This window comes from Hippocampus zosterae, chromosome 11, assembly GCF_025434085.1.
Source record: "Hippocampus zosterae strain Florida chromosome 11, ASM2543408v3, whole genome shotgun sequence".
Lineage (NCBI taxonomy): Eukaryota > Metazoa > Chordata > Actinopteri > Syngnathiformes > Syngnathidae > Hippocampus > Hippocampus zosterae.
The window spans coordinates 24,221,058-24,238,925 of record NC_067461.1 but is presented as its reverse complement, the minus strand read 5'-3'; the positions used below and the strand labels follow the sequence as shown (position 1 = coordinate 24,238,925).

Genomic DNA, 17,868 nt, shown 5'->3' with positions numbered 1-17,868 from the left:
TCGTCCGATCTCGGAAGCTAAGCAGGTTCGGGCCTGGTTAGTACTTGGATGGGAGACCGCCTGGGAATACCAGGTGCTGTAAGCTTTTGCACCCACCTCCAATTCTCAACACGATTCACTGCTCTTTCCAAAAATTTTGGCATTCATTCGTCATTCAACTTTCACTTATCCTGTGGTTTGAAATCGTTTCCTTCACGTTGATTTGACAGATCAACGTCTCTTTGGAATAAAATTAATGTCCAACAGAGGGAGCCGTCTGCACGGGGATCGGTCATGATAGCACTTGGACATGAAACAGCTTGGGATTTCCGCCTGCTGGATGCCTTTGCACCTCCACTGGAAAAGCCCACTTTTGCAACAAACATCAAATACCGCATCTGCGCGCTCGCAGAGGACCGTATGCGAGCCTGACAGGCTGCGCGCTCAAACCACCACGGGAGCGGGGCCCTCCTTCGTGCTCTCGGGAGGAGGTCATTAAATGAAAAAAAAATCACCCCACGACTCCATCCCCGACCCGCAAGTGCCGTGTCTGCTATAAAGGGGACAATTTTCACGTTTTCCCTCGCTTACGGCCATACTACCCTGAGAACGCCCGATCTCGTCCGATCTCGGAAGCTAAGCAGGGTCGGGCCTGGTTAGTACTTGGATGGGAGACCGCCTGGGAATACCAGGTGCTGTAAGCTTTTGCACCCACCTCCAATTCTCAACACGATTCACTGCTCTATCCAAAAATTTTGGCATTCATTCGTCATTCAACTTTCACTTATCCTGTGGTTTGAAATCGTTTCCTTCACGTTGATTTGACAGATCAACGTCTCTTTGGAATAAAATTAATGTCCAACAGAGGGAGCCATCTGCACGGGGATCGGTCATGATAGCACTTGGACATGAAGCAGCTTGGGATTTCCGCCTGCTGGATGCCTTTGCACCTCCACTGGAAAAGCCCACTTTTGCAACAAACATCAAATACTGCATCTGCGTGCTCGCAGAGGACCGTATGCGAGCCTGACAGGCTGCGCGCTCAAACCACCACGGGAGCGGGCCCCTCCTTCGTGCTCTCGGGAGGAGGTCATTAAATGAAAAAAAAATCACCCCACTACTCCATCCCCGACCCGCAAGTGCCCTGTCTGCTATAAAGGGGACAATTTTCACGTGTTCCCTCGCTTACGGCCATACTACCCTGAGAACGCCCGATCTCGTCCGATCTTGGAAGCTGAGCAGGGTCGGGCCTGGGTAGTACTTGGATGGGAGACCGCCTGGGAATACCAGGTGCTGTAAGCTTTTGCACCCACCTCCAATTCTCAACACGATTCACTGCTCTTTCCAAAAATTTTGGCTTTCATTCGTCATTCAACTTTCACTTATCCTGTGGTTTGAAATCGTTTCCTTCACGTTGATTTGACAGATCAACGTCTCTTTGGAATAAAATTAATGTCCAACAGAGGGAGCCGTCTGCACGTGGATCGATAATGATAGCACTTGGACATGAAGCACTTCTCTTTCCAAAAATTTTGGCTTTCATTCGTCATTCAACTTTCACTTATCCTGTGGTTTGAAATCGTTTCCTTCACGTTGATTTGTGTTGAGGAATGGGAGCTGTCAATTTGCTCTTGGCCCTTCCTTGGTTACAGATTCTTTTATCTCTCTATAATGTGGAAGAAGACCCAACACCACGTTGTCTTTTCTTCAGTTTATCGCAACGCAACACGAATCGATTCGGGCTCCTGTGAGTCTCAGATTTCATCGGAAAGCCCCGAGCAACTTCAGTCACACGTACATATAGGCATGGTATATTAATTATGTTAATTAGCGGCGGGCAGTCCTTCCCCTTATGTAAAAATCTGAAACAAAGAAAGTCAAGCAAAGTTCGATCTTGGCATTTTGACAAAGTACAGAGAATATCTGCTGGTCCACAAAACTTGATATTAGGTTTCCTCTTCGAAGGCACTTGACAGCTTTCAGGGACTTTTACGATGTGGGGGACGCAGAAGACGGCCAGGGGGCTGTTAATCACTCAAGGGCAATTAGGGCCCCAACTTCACCCTCCACTCTTTGTTTTAAGTACAAGCAGATGTTCAGGACAGAGACTAGTGTCAATAGTTCTCATAGCAAGATGAAATTCATCAACAATGTTCTACTACTACTTCTGGCGGAATAATTCCTTAACAAATCCCTCTCTTGATCACAATTAATATTGTGATCACAAAACTTCGGTGTCAAACTCCGTCGTCAAAGCGGGACAACCAACCCAATCTTGTGCAAAGCATCATCAAATAAACTACAGCCGGAAATAACAGTCTCAGTGAAGCCTGCCACCAGCGCCCACATTAGTAGAGAAATAGAGACCAAAATAACCAGTATAATCAGGAAGATATGTTATTAGTTCTGGGCCCCCTGAGAACTTTGTCTTGGTTTCACGTCCAGTCGTCCTTCCGAAGGTCACTTTTGAAGTTGGAGACGCTTCTTGGGGCTGACGCATTCCTTCCCGGTAGACAGCATGATGGGTCCTTTGTGTCACTCTGCGTGGTCCCATTCATCTCGGCTGGTGCCACTTCCGCTGTAGGACCCCCAGATACACATGCTCGGGATACGTCTGTGGTTTCATGGGGTGTTCACCCTGGAGTCTCGTCCGCTCCTGAAAATAGGAGACGAGAACACTCAATGACTCCTAGTCTGCTTCATGGGGAATCGTTTGTTGAAGAGCCCCCGGTCCATGGATTGCCATGGAGCGGGGAACTCCTGGTCACGTCCCATCTTAAAAGGTGTGAGACCCGTGGTGGACTTAACGGTGGACCTCATGGTGAAAGCGCAAGTGGTAGCGTCTCATCCCAATCCGATTTCTCTGAGGTCATCACCATCGGAGTGTTTGATACAAGCCTCTGATTCGTTGGTTCGAGCTTACCTTGAATTGCAGATAAAAAACCCATGCCTCCCGAATTGGAGTCTTCAATTTAGTTGCCGACAGGACTGGACGTCCATCAATTTCATGCCGATACAAACCAGTCTCATCCCTGGCCACCCAGTTAGTTCTTCTCCTCCGGGATACCCTCTCTTGGTCTGAAATAAGGTTGTTAGTTTGGAAAATATACAATTTCCCATTTTTGATTCCACTTCCATCACTAAAGATCAAGTCGTCTTCTACTGTCTCTTTAGTCATCTAGTCTGCTTTGTCATTCCCTACTTTTACGTGGGAAAAGTCCTTCTAATATGTGTCCTGCATTTAATAACTACTTCTTTTGGTTTTAGCAGAGCCTCTCTAAGTTTTTGTTTCTTTGTTTTTTCTTCACGCAATGTTGCATCGATGTTCCTGTGGCATTCATTCATTCATTCATCTTCCGAGCCGCTTGATCCTCACTAGGGTCACGGGGGGTGCTGGAGCCTATCCCAGCTGTCTTCGGGCAGTAGGCGGGGGACACCCTGAATTGGTTGCCAGCCAATCACAGGGCACACAGAGACGTACAACCATCCACGCTCACACTCACACCTAGGGACAATTTAGAGTGTTCAATCAGCCTGCCACGCATGTTTTTGGATTGTGGGAGGAAACCGCAGCACCCGGAGAAAACCCACGCAGGCCCTGGGAGAACATGCAAACTCCACGCAGGGAGGCCGGAGCCGGAATCGAACCCGGTACCTCTGCACTGTGAAGCCGACGTGCTAACCACTGGACTACCGGGCCGCCCTGTGCAGTTTTTTAAATTTTTTATTGTAAATATTTGCCTCATGCTGCCGCATGCAATTGGACCCAATTGAACAAAAACATTCAGCATGCATCAGATATCTGATGCATGCTGAATGTTTTTGTTCAATTGGGTCCAATTGCATGCTGACGTATGTCAAAATTCATCAAAATTAGTCTTTTACTTCCCTGTTGTTCACGTTCCTGCCAGTCACATTCCCCTCTCTTTTCTGAAAAAGAACTACAGAAACAGAACCTTCTTTTTCAGAAACCTCTAAGTAAATTGCTATATGAATCAGCATGTATTGTATTGTATTGTATTGTAGACCAGGCTGCACAAAAGAAACCGGCATCGCTGTACCTTCTGATGTGTTCAGTCTCCCCGAAAATATAAAGGCAGTGCGCATTGTAATTTTCACATGTGATAGTTTGAAACAGCAAAAAGCCAAATGTCAAAGGAGCCACCTTGCGGCTTCCAAAGAGCAAATCTTAGATGATCCATCGATAAGAACATTACCATACCGAATAAGTACAACGTCATCCGTAGGTCGGAAAGAGTAGGGTAGCTGTTTAAGCACTTGGATAAAAATTCCAGAAGACAAAATCGAATACGTGGGGCAACCGAGTGTAGTAAAATTTAACTCCAAGGTGAGAGAATGAGAAAATTCCCTATTCGATTCTGAAAGTGATATATGGAAAAAAACGTAGCTAAATCGATTACAAAAAAGGTGTACGAATGAGAATTTTGGGATATTTGAGTAGACGGCAAAAAAGTATGAGCGGCGCGGCCATGTCAGGCCTAGATACCAGTCAATGAGATGAGATCCTCTGACAGGTCCACTCTGGCTGCCACACCCTTCAGGCCCTACAATAATTGAGGAGGAGGGAACATTAAATAAATTGCCTTGTGTTTCACCCAACCAGGCCATGCGATAAATTTCAATCTCTAGTTTGTCAAAAGCATTGTGCAGTGGGAAGGACCGATCAGCGGATGGTAAGGTCATATGGAGGAAGGAGACCAAAGCCGATACTGTTGGAAGACAGAGTTCAATGGTGGGTCATCGGCTGACTTTAGCAACAGTCAGCCTTGTATCAGCAGGCATTGGGAGCAAGTGTGGTCCAGCATGTTCAAGTTCATGACAGTCTTTCAGTGAGGCCAGCAGTGATCCCTATTGTTGGGGATTCGGGTACCCATGGAGCAGATGGGTATTGTCCATTTGGGGGTGCCGTATCCTGTCATTGTTGTTGGTTTTGCGGAGGAGGAGTCAGAGCTTGTTGATCATAGCCTGATTGATGAACAGGTGGGTGCCGGCGGTGCGGGCATTTCCTTGTCCAATGATTCACATCACCACAAATGAAACAGCCAGCTTGGCTCCCGTGACTTCCTCGTCCACGCCCACCTTCCCGTCTCGAACCTCCCCCCAGCCATGCGTCTCGGCCCTGCCTTGTGGGGAGGCCGTAATGTTGAGGTGTGGCTTGGAGCTGCGATGTGGGTGTGATCAGCCGTGGTGGAGCCTGTTGAGAGACACTGATTGACATTTGATTAGATCTCCCAAGTTTCTCTCTTTTGCATGCATTACTGGAGGCTCTCTTAGCCTCTTGTACTTGTGGATTCAAAAAGTCATTTTGTAGCTTGGATGTTTTCTCAGTCTCTTCCTCGGCTCTCATTCGAGATTGCTGCACATAATATAGGAAATGAGTTCGCCAGTTCACGTCATCTGAAGTGGGGATAGTGGGAGAGTTAGTCATCATTTTCTGCACACCATACAGACAACCCCCCAGCACTGCTTGCCTGAACAAAGCTTGATTCAATGGATGACTATTGGGGTTCTGTCCTGTGACAGTCACCCAAGCATCCATACAATTAACCAAATAAGTCATTGGGTTTACCTCAGATAGCAATTCAAACGCCAGTTGTTGTGAAGGACCCAATGTTGTTGGATAAAGGGAACTCAACGCGTCTGATTTTCTATCATTCAACCTAGTCAATTTGCAAGAGGCTATTCCCTCTAAAAGGTCCATAATCTCTTTGGGTAAATACTTACTCTTAAGCCAGTCTATTGCCCACAATTGTATGTCATAGTAAGTTTTAGGCAAATCCAGCAACATTTGCCTCGTCAATTCAGTCTCCTTAGTTACAATAGTGGTCGCATCCCAAACACTCATGCTCTCATTATCCTGTTTAATTTGCATACATTTTTCTACTTTTACCAATTGTTTATGAACCACCCTGGGCAGATCAGGGGGAAGCTTGGCACACAAGGGATTCAGGTTGTCACGTTGTGCCCGAGGCGATGAAAGATCGCCTCGTGCACAACAAAATAACGAGGTGGATCCCCAGGTAAAGCAGACACGAAAAGATTTTGTATGAACACAAAAAGTCTTTAATAACGAACATATGCACATATTTCAACATGTATTTAGTTCAGGTTGACGTCCTGAAGCCTAAATGACCATTAATTTGACTACACAACTCATTCCTATGAAGACACATTCAAAGTCAAAAAACGTGCTCGACTCGGCCTGAAAATGCATTTAAAGCAATAAAAACTCAAATTGAGTGTCACACCTAAATCAAAGGACTAATGCGCATATTTCAACATGTATTTTGTTCAGGTTGACCTCCTGAAGCCTAAATGAGCATTAATTTGACTACACAACTCATTCCTATGAGGATACATTCAAACTCTGAAAACGTGCGCAACTCGGCCTGAAACTGCATTTAAAGCAATAAAAACTCAAATTGAGTGTCACACTTAAACCAAAGGACTTATGCACACACTTCATCATGTAATTTGTTCAGGATGACCCCCTGAAGCCTAAATCACCATTTTTTTGATGACACACCTCATTCCTATGAAGATACATTCAAAGTCAAAAAACGTGCTCGATACGGCCTGAAAATGCATTTTAAAGCAATAAAAACTCAAATTGAGTGTCACGCCTAAACCAAAGGACTCATGCACACATTTCAACATGTATTTTGTTCAGGTTGACCTCCTGAAGCCTAAATGAGCATTAATTTGACTACACATCTCATTCCTATGAAGATACATTCAAAGTCAAAAAACGTGCTCAACTCAGCCTGAAAGTGCATTTAAAGCAATAAAAACTCAAAATGAGTGTCACGCTTAAACCAAAGGACTTATGCACACATTTCAACATGTATTTAGTTCAGGTTGACCCCCTCAAGCCTAAATCACCATTAATTTGATGACACACCTCATTCCTATGAAGATACATTCAAAGTCAAAAAACGTGCTCGGTACGGCCTGAAAATGCATTTAAAGCAATAAAAACTCAAATTGAGTGTCACGCCTAAACCAAAGGATTTATGCACACATTTCAACATGTATTTTGTTCAGGTTGACCTCCTGAAGCCTAAATCACCATTAATTTGACTACACAACTTATTCCTATGAAGATACATTCAAAGTAAAAAAACGGGCTCAACTCGGACTGAAAGTGCATTTAAAGCAATAAAAACTGAAAATGAGTGTCACGCCTAAACCAAAGGACTTAAGCACACATTTCAACATGTATTTAGTTCAGGTTGACCTCCTGAAGCCTAAATCACCATTAATTTGACTACACAACTTATTCCTATGAAGATACATTCAAAGTAAAAAAACGGGCTCAACTCGGACTGAAAGTGCATTTAAAGCAATAAAAACTGAAAATGAGTGTCACGCCTAAACCAAAGGACTTATGCACACATTTCAACATGTATTTAGTTCAGGTTGACCTCCTGAAGCCTAAATGAGCATTAATTTGACTACACAACTCATTCCTATGAAGGTACATTCAAAGTCACAAAACGGGCTCAACTCGGACTGAAAGTGCATTTAAAGCAATAAAAACTGAAAATGAGTGTCACGCCTAAACCAAAGGACTTATGCACACATTTCAACATGTATTTAGTTCAGGTTGACCTCCTGAAGCCTAAATGAGCATTAATTTGACTACACAACTTATTCCTATGAAGGAACATTCAAAGTAAAAAAACGGGCTCAACTCGGACTGAAAGTGCATTTAAAGCAATAAAAACTCAAAATGAGTGTCACGCCTAAACCAAAGGACTTATGCACACATTTCAACATGTATTCAGTTCAGGTTGACCTCCTGAAGCCTAAATCACCATTAATTTGACTACACAACTTATTCCTATGAAGATACATTCAAAGTAAAAAAACGGGCTCAACTCGGACTGAAAGTGCATTTAAAGCAATAAAAACTGAAAATGAGTGTCACGCCTAAACCAAAGGACTTAAGCACACATTTCAACATGTATTTAGTTCAGGTTGACCTCCTGAAGCCTAAATCACCATTAATTTGACTACACAACTTATTCCTATGAAGATACATTCAAAGTAAAAAAACGGGCTCAACTCGGACTGAAAGTGCATTTAAAGCAATAAAAACTGAAAATGAGTGTCACGCCTAAACCAAAGGACTTATGCACACATTTCAACATGTATTTAGTTCAGGTTGACCTCCTGAAGCCTAAATGAGCATTAATTTGACTACACAACTCATTCCTATGAAGGTACATTCAAAGTCACAAAACGGGCTCAACTCGGACTGAAAGTGCATTTAAAGCAATAAAAACTGAAAATGAGTGTCACGCCTAAACCAAAGGACTTATGCACACATTTCAACATGTATTTAGTTCAGGTTGACCTCCTGAAGCCTAAATGAGCATTAATTTGACTACACAACTCATTCCTATGAAGGTATATTCAAAGTAAAAAAACGGGCTCAACTCGGACTGAAAGTGCATTTAAAGCAATAAAAACTGAAAATGAGTGTCACGCCTAAACCAAAGGACTTATGCACACATTTCAACATGTATTTAGTTCAGGTTGACCTCCTGAAGCCTAAATCACCATTAATTTGACTACACAACTTATTCCTATGAAGGAACATTCAAAGTAAAAAAACGGGCTCAACTCGGACTGAAAGTGCATTTAAAGCAATAAAAACTGAAAATGAGTGTCACGCCTAAACCAAAGGACTTATGCACACATTTCAACATGTATTTAGTTCAGGTTGACCTCCTGAAGCCTAAATGAGCATTAATTTGACTACACAACTCATTCCTATGAAGGTACATTCAAAGTCACAAAACGTGCTCAACTAGGCCTGAAAGTGCATTTAAAGCAATAAAAACTCAAAATGAGTGTCACGCCTAAACCAAAGGACTTATGCACACATTTCAACATGTATTTAGTTCAGGTTGACCTCCTGAAGCCTAAATCACCATTAATTTGACTACACAACTTATTCCTATGAAGATACATTCAAAGTAAAAAAACGGGCTCAACTCGGACTGAAAGTGCATTTAAAGCAATAAAAACTGAAAATGAGTGTCACGCCTAAACCAAAGGACTTAAGCACACATTTCAACATGTATTTAGTTCAGGTTGACCTCCTGAAGCCTAAATCACCATTAATTTGACTACACAACTTATTCCTATGAAGATACATTCAAAGTAAAAAAACGGGCTCAACTCGGACTGAAAGTGCATTTAAAGCAATAAAAACTGAAAATGAGTGTCACGCCTAAACCAAAGGACTTATGCACACATTTCAACATGTATTTAGTTCAGGTTGACCTCCTGAAGCCTAAATGAGCATTAATTTGACTACACAACTTATTCCTATGAAGATACATTCAAAGTAAAAAAACGGGCTCAACTCGGACTGAAAGTGCATTTAAAGCAATAAAAACTGAAAATGAGTGTCACGCCTAAACCAAAGGACTTATGCACACATTTCAACATGTATTTAGTTCAGGTTGACCTCCTGAAGCCTAAATGAGCATTAATTTGACTACACAACTCATTCCTATGAAGGTACATTCAAAGTCACAAAACGGGCTCAACTCGGACTGAAAGTGCATTTAAAGCAATAAAAACTGAAAATGAGTGTCACGCCTAAACCAAAGGACTTATGCACACATTTCAACATGTATTTAGTTCAGGTTGACCTCCTGAAGCCTAAATGAGCATTAATTTGACTACACAACTTATTCCTATGAAGGAACATTCAAAGTAAAAAAACGGGCTCAACTCGGACTGAAAGTGCATTTAAAGCAATAAAAACTCAAAATGAGTGTCACGCCTAAACCAAAGGACTTATGCACACATTTCAACATGTATTCAGTTCAGGTTGACCTCCTGAAGCCTAAATCACCATTAATTTGACTACACAACTTATTCCTATGAAGATACATTCAAAGTAAAAAAACGGGCTCAACTCGGACTGAAAGTGCATTTAAAGCAATAAAAACTGAAAATGAGTGTCACGCCTAAACCAAAGGACTTAAGCACACATTTCAACATGTATTTAGTTCAGGTTGACCTCCTGAAGCCTAAATCACCATTAATTTGACTACACAACTTATTCCTATGAAGATACATTCAAAGTAAAAAAACGGGCTCAACTCGGACTGAAAGTGCATTTAAAGCAATAAAAACTGAAAATGAGTGTCACGCCTAAACCAAAGGACTTATGCACACATTTCAACATGTATTTAGTTCAGGTTGACCTCCTGAAGCCTAAATGAGCATTAATTTGACTACACAACTCATTCCTATGAAGGTACATTCAAAGTCACAAAACGGGCTCAACTCGGACTGAAAGTGCATTTAAAGCAATAAAAACTGAAAATGAGTGTCACGCCTAAACCAAAGGACTTATGCACACATTTCAACATGTATTTAGTTCAGGTTGACCTCCTGAAGCCTAAATGAGCATTAATTTGACTACACAACTCATTCCTATGAAGGTATATTCAAAGTAAAAAAACGGGCTCAACTCGGACTGAAAGTGCATTTAAAGCAATAAAAACTGAAAATGAGTGTCACGCCTAAACCAAAGGACTTATGCACACATTTCAACATGTATTTAGTTCAGGTTGACCTCCTGAAGCCTAAATCACCATTAATTTGACTACACAACTTATTCCTATGAAGGAACATTCAAAGTAAAAAAACGGGCTCAACTCGGACTGAAAGTGCATTTAAAGCAATAAAAACTGAAAATGAGTGTCACGCCTAAACCAAAGGACTTATGCACACATTTCAACATGTATTTAGTTCAGGTTGACCTCCTGAAGCCTAAATGAGCATTAATTTGACTACACAACTCATTCCTATGAAGGTACATTCAAAGTCACAAAACGTGCTCAACTAGGCCTGAAAGTGCATTTAAAGCAATAAAAACTCAAAATGAGTGTCACGCCTAAACCAAAGGACTTATGCACACATTTCAACATGTATTTAGTTCAGGTTGACCTCCTGAAGCCTAAATCACCATTAATTTGACTACACAACTTATTCCTATGAAGATACATTCAAAGTAAAAAAACGGGCTCAACTCGGACTGAAAGTGCATTTAAAGCAATAAAAACTGAAAATGAGTGTCACGCCTAAACCAAAGGACTTAAGCACACATTTCAACATGTATTTAGTTCAGGTTGACCTCCTGAAGCCTAAATCACCATTAATTTGACTACACAACTTATTCCTATGAAGATACATTCAAAGTAAAAAAACGGGCTCAACTCGGACTGAAAGTGCATTTAAAGCAATAAAAACTGAAAATGAGTGTCACGCCTAAACCAAAGGACTTATGCACACATTTCAACATGTATTTAGTTCAGGTTGACCTCCTGAAGCCTAAATGAGCATTAATTTGACTACACAACTCATTCCTATGAAGGTACATTCAAAGTCACAAAACGGGCTCAACTCGGACTGAAAGTGCATTTAAAGCAATAAAAACTGAAAATGAGTGTCACGCCTAAACCAAAGGACTTATGCACACATTTCAACATGTATTTAGTTCAGGTTGACCTCCTGAAGCCTAAATGAGCATTAATTTGACTACACAACTCATTCCTATGAAGGTATATTCAAAGTAAAAAAACGGGCTCAACTCGGACTGAAAGTGCATTTAAAGCAATAAAAACTGAAAATGAGTGTCACGCCTAAACCAAAGGACTTATGCACACATTTCAACATGTATTTAGTTCAGGTTGACCTCCTGAAGCCTAAATCACCATTAATTTGACTACACAACTTATTCCTATGAAGATACATTCAAAGTAAAAAAACGGGCTCAACTCGGACTGAAAGTGCATTTAAAGCAATAAAAACTGAAAATGAGTGTCACGCCTAAACCAAAGGACTTATGCACACATTTCAACATGTATTTAGTTCAGGTTGACCTCCTGAAGCCTAAATGAGCATTAATTTGACTACACAACTCATTCCTATGAAGGAACATTCAAAGTAAAAAAACGGGCTCAACTCGGACTGAAAGTGCATTTAAAGCAATAAAAACTCAAATGAGTGTCACGCCTAAACCAAAGGACTTATGCACACATTTCAACATGTATTTAGTTCAGGTTGACGTCCTGAAGCCTAAATGAGCATTAATTTGACTTCACAACTTATTCCTATGAAGATACATTCAAAGTAAAAAAACGGGCTCAACTCGGACTGAAAGTGCATTTAAAGCAATAAAAACTGAAAATGAGTGTCACGCCTAAACCAAAGGATTTATACACACATTTCAACATGTATTTAGTTCAGGTTGACATTCTGAAGCCTAAATGAGCATTATTTTGTCTATACAACTCATTCCTATGAAGGTACATTCAAAGTCACAAAACGTGCTCAACTAGGCCTGAAAGTGCATTTAAAGCAATAAAATCTCAAAATGAGTTTCACGCCTAAATCAAAGGACTTATGCACACATTTCAACATGTATTTAGTTTAGGTTGATCTCCTGAAGCCTAAATGAGCATTAATTTGATCACACAACTCATTCCCATGAAGATACATTCAAAGTCAGTAAGTGCCCTGCTCTGTCTGAAAATGCATTTGAATCAATAAAAACAAAAATTGAGTGTCATGCCTAAACCAAAGGACGTCTGCACACATTTCAACGTCTAAAGTGTTGTTTCCGATGCGTGCTAGTGTATGTGTGCGTGCGTGTGTGAGAGTGTGTAGGTGTGTTCGTGTGTTTGTGTGTGTTTGTGTGGGTGCGTGCGTGTGTGTGTGTGCGTGTGTGTGTTGTGCGCACCCCCCCCCCCAAAAAAAGTACTGTATTCGGATAAAAATGACGAATTACTCGGAGGTTTTAACTTTTGCTTGCACTTGATTTGTTCTGACACCGACGACGTCCACCAATGACAGCCCGAGTGGATCTAGCCCACGTGGTGTGAGAGCAGGGGGAGGTGAAAAGATGCAAAGCCTAGGTGATTGGCTGTGCATCTTTCAGTCTTCCACGTGGGTTAGTCTTTGATCTTCAATCAGTGTCCAAATGTTGTTTACATGCGTAGCGTGTGCGGATGTGTGTGCCTCTCATGAGTTTGTGTGTGGGTTTGCGCGCGTGATCGTGTGCCCATACATGTGTGAGTGTTTCTTTGATCTAAATCGTCGTTGGTGTGTTGTTTACGATACGTGCTCCTCTGTGCGTACTTTTGTGTGAGTGTGTGTGCGTGCGTTTGTGTGTGTGCTTGCTGCGTGCTGGCGCGCTCGGAAGCGTGTGTGTCACAGAGAAAGAGAGGGAGCGGGACTCTATGTGAAACACACAGGACATTTGTAATTTCGTCCCTTTCACATTTTTTGGCTTTTTTAAAAATAAAACTTATTTTCATCAATGGTTCATAATGAGTGTCACGCCTAGACCAAATGACTTATGCACACATTTCAACATTTATTTAGTTCAGGTTGAACTCCTGAAGCCTAAATGAGCGTTAAATTTGACCACACAACTCATTCCTATGAAGATATATTCAAACTCAGAAAGCGTGCTCGGCTCGGCCTGAAAATGCATTTAAAGCAATAAACACTCAAATTGAGTGTCACACCAAAACCAAAGGACTTATGCACACATTTCAACATGTATTTAGTTCAGGTTGACCTCCTGAAGCCTAAATGAGCATTAATTTGACTACACAACTCATTCCTATGAAGGTACATTCAAAGTCACAAAACGTGCTCAACTAGGCCTGAAAGTGCATTTAAAGCAATAAAAACTCAAAATGAGTGTCACGCCTAAACCAAAGGACTTATGCACACGTTTCAACATGTATTTAGTTCAGGTTGACCTCCTGAAGCCTAAATCACCATTAATTTGACTACACAACTTATTCCTATGACGATACATTCAAAGTAAAAAAACGGGCTCAACTCGGACTGAAAGTGCATTTAAAGCAATAAAAACTGAAAATGAGTGTCACGCCTAAACCAAAGGACTTATGCACACATTTCAACATGTATTTAGTTCAGGTTGACGTCCTGAAGCCTAAATGAGCATTAATTTGACTACACAACTTATTCCTATGAAGATACATTCAAAGTAAAAAAACGTGCTCTACTCGGCCTGAAAATGCGTTTAAAGCAATAAAAACTCAAAATGAGTGTCACGCCTAAACCAAAGGCCTTATGCACACATTTCAACATGTATTTAGTTCAGGTTGACCTCCTGAAGCCTAAATGAGCATTAATTTGACTACACAACTCATTCCTATGAAGGAACATTCAAAGTAAAAAAACGGGCTCAACTCGGACTGAAAGTACATTTAAAGCAATAAAAACTGAAAATGAGTGTCACGCCTAAACCAAAGGACTTATGCACACATTTCAACATGTATTTAGTTCAGGTTGACCTCCTGAAGCCTAAATGAGCATTAATTTGACTACACAACTCATTCCTATGAAGGTACATTCAAAGTCACAAAACGTGCTCAACTAGGCCTGAAAGTGCATTTAAAGCAATAAAAACTCAAAATGAGTGTCACGCCTAAACCAAAGGACTTATGCACACATTTCAACATGTATTTAGTTCAGGTTGACATTCTGAAGCCTAAATGAGCATTAATTTGACTACACAACTCATTCCTATGAAGGTACATTCAAAGTCACAAAACGTGCTCAACTAGGCCTGAAAGTGCATTTAAAGCAATAAAAACTCAAAATGAGTGTCACGCCTAAACCAAAGGACTTATGCACACATTTCAACATGTATTTAGTTCAGGTTGACCTCCTGAAGCCTAAATCACCATTAATTTGACTACACAACTTATTCCTATGAAGATACATTCAAAGTAAAAAAACGGGCTCAACTCGGACTGAAAGTGCATTTAAAGCAATAAAAACTGAAAATGAGTGTCACGCCTAAACCAAAGGACTTATGCACACATTTCAACATGTATTTAGTTCAGGTTGACCTCCTGAAGCCTAAATCACCATTAATTTGACTACACAACTTATTCCTATGAAGATACATTCAAAGTAAAAAAACGGGCTCAACTCGGACTGAAAGTGCATTTAAAGCAATAAAAACTGAAAATGAGTGTCACGCCTAAACCAAAGGACTTAAGCACACATTTCAACATGTATTTAGTTCAGGTTGACCTCCTGAAGCCTAAATCACCATTAATTTGACTACACAACTTATTCCTATGAAGGAACATTCAAAGTAAAAAAACGGGCTCAACTCGGACTGAAAGTACATTTAAAGCAATAAAAACTGAAAATGAGTGTCACGCCTAAACCAAAGGCCTTATGCACACATTTCAACATGTATTTAGTTCAGGTTGACCTCCTGAAGCCTAAATGAGCATTAATTTGACTACACAACTCATTCCTATGAAGGAACATTCAAAGTAAAAAAACGGGCTCAACTCGGACTGAAAGTACATTTAAAGCAATAAAAACTGAAAATGAGTGTCACGCCTAAACCAAAGGACTTATGCACACATTTCAACATGTATTCAGTTCAGGTTGACCTCCTGAAGCCTAAATGAGCATTAATTTGACTACACAACTCATTCCTATGAAGGAACATTCAAAGTAAAAAAACGGGCTCAACTCGGACTGAAAGTACATTTAAAGCAATAAAAACTGAAAATGAGTGTCACGCCTAAACCAAAGGACTTATGCACACATTTCAACATGTATTCAGTTCAGGTTGACATTCTGAAGCCTAAATGAGCATTAATTTGACTACACAACTTATTCCTATGAAGATACATTCAAAGTAAAAAAACGGGCTCAACTCGGACTGAAAGTGCATTTAAAGCAATAAAAACTGAAAATGAGTGTCACGCCTAAACCAAAGGACTTATGCACACATTTCAACATGTATTTAGTTCAGGTTGACCTCCTGAAGCCTAAATGAGCATTAATTTGACTACACAACTTATTCCTATGAAGATACATTCAAAGTAAAAAAACGGGCTCAACTCGGACTGAAAGTGCATTTAAAGCAATAAAAACTGAAAATGAGTGTCACGCCTAAACCAAAGGACTTATGCACACATTTCAACATGTATTCAGTTCAGGTTGACATTCTGAAGCCTAAATGAGCATTAATTTGACTACACAACTTATTCCTATGAAGATACATTCAAAGTAAAAAAACGGGCTCAACTCGGACTGAAAGTGCATTTAAAGCAATAAAAACTGAAAATGAGTGTCACGCCTAAACCAAAGGACTTATGCACACATTTCAACATGTATTTAGTTCAGGTTGACCTCCTGAAGCCTAAATGAGCATTAATTTGACTACACAACTTATTCCTATGAAGATACATTCAAAGTAAAAAAACGGGCTCAACTCGGACTGAAAGTGCATTTAAAGCAATAAAAACTGAAAATGAGTGTCACGCCTAAACCAAAGGACTTATGCACACATTTCAACATGTATTTAGTTCAGGTTGACCTCCTGAAGCCTAAATGAGCATTAATTTGACTACACAACTCATTCCTATGAAGGTACATTCAAAGTCACAAAACGTGCTCAACTCGGACTGAAAGTGCATTTAAAGCAATAAAAACTGAAAATGAGTGTCACGCCTAAACCAAAGGCCTTATGCACACATTTCAACATGTATTTAGTTCAGGTTGACCTCCTGAAGCCTAAATGAGCATTAATTTGACTACACAACTCATTCCTATGAAGGAACATTCAAAGTAAAAAAACGGGCTCAACTCGGACTGAAAGTACATTTAAAGCAATAAAAACTGAAAATGAGTGTCACGCCTAAACCAAAGGACTTATGCACACATTTCAACATGTATTCAGCTCAGGTTGACCTCCTGAAGCCTAAATGAGCATTAATTTGACTACACAACTCATTCCTATGAAGGAACATTCAAAGTAAAAAAACGGGCTCGGACTGAAAGTACATTTAAAGCAATAAAAACTGAAAATGAGTGTCACGCCTAAACCAAAGGACTTATGCACACATTTCAACATGTATTCAGTTCAGGTTGACCTCCTGAAGCCTAAATGAGCATTAATTTGACTACACAACTCATTCCTATGAAGGAACATTCAAAGTAAAAAAACGGGCTCAACTCGGACTGAAAGTACATTTAAAGCAATAAAAACTGAAAATGAGTGTCACGCCTAAACCAAAGGACTTATGCACACATTTCAACATGTATTCAGTTCAGGTTGACATTCTGAAGCCTAAATGAGCATTAATTTGACTACACAACTTATTCCTATGAAGATACATTCAAAGTAAAAAAACGGGCTCAACTCGGACTGAAAGTGCATTTAAAGCAATAAAAACTGAAAATGAGTGTCACGCCTAAACCAAAGGACTTATGCACACATTTCAACATGTATTTAGTTCAGGTTGACCTCCTGAAGCCTAAATGAGCATTAATTTGACTACACAACTCATTCCTATGAAGGTACATTCAAAGTCACAAAACGTGCTCAACTCGGACTGAAAGTGCATTTAAAGCAATAAAAACTGAAAATGAGTGTCACGCCTAAACCAAAGGACTTATGCACACATTTCAACATGTATTCAGTTCAGGTTGACCTCCTGAAGCCGAAATGAGCATTAATTTGACTACACAACTCATTCCTATGAAGGAACATTCAAAGTAAAAAAACGGGCTCAACTCGGACTGAAAGTACATTTAAAGCAATAAAAACTGAAAATGAGTGTCACGCCTAAACCAAAGGACTTATGCACACATTTCAACATGTATTTAGTTCAGGTTGACTTCCTGAAGCCTAAATGAGCATTAATTTGACTACACAACTTATTCCTATGAAGATACATTCAAAGTAAAAAAACGTGCTCTACTCGGCCTGAAAACGCATTTAAAGCAATAAAAACTCAAAATGAGTGTCACGCCTAAACCAAA

At 40.4% G+C, this 17,868-nt stretch overlaps 3 non-coding genes across 3 annotated transcripts in view; all 3 read left to right on the top strand.

Annotated features, from left to right (window-relative positions):
- The window catches only part of LOC127610924 (5S ribosomal RNA), a 119-nt gene extending 34 nt beyond the window's left edge, over positions 1–85 (top strand). Inside the window, exon 1 of the ribosomal RNA XR_007965104.1 lies at positions 1–85. This exon is cut by the window's left edge and continues 34 nt beyond it. This is a non-coding gene — a ribosomal RNA (5S ribosomal RNA).
- Positions 86–564: 479 nt separating this feature from the next.
- On the top strand, positions 565–683 carry LOC127611041 (5S ribosomal RNA). The gene has a single exon (XR_007965207.1). It is a non-coding gene; the product is annotated as a 5S ribosomal RNA (ribosomal RNA).
- A 479-nt stretch (positions 684–1,162) lies between these two features.
- Positions 1,163–1,281, top strand: LOC127610980 (5S ribosomal RNA). Its single transcript, XR_007965158.1, has one exon. It is a non-coding gene; the product is annotated as a 5S ribosomal RNA (ribosomal RNA).
- Positions 1,282–17,868: the final 16,587 nt, after the last annotated feature.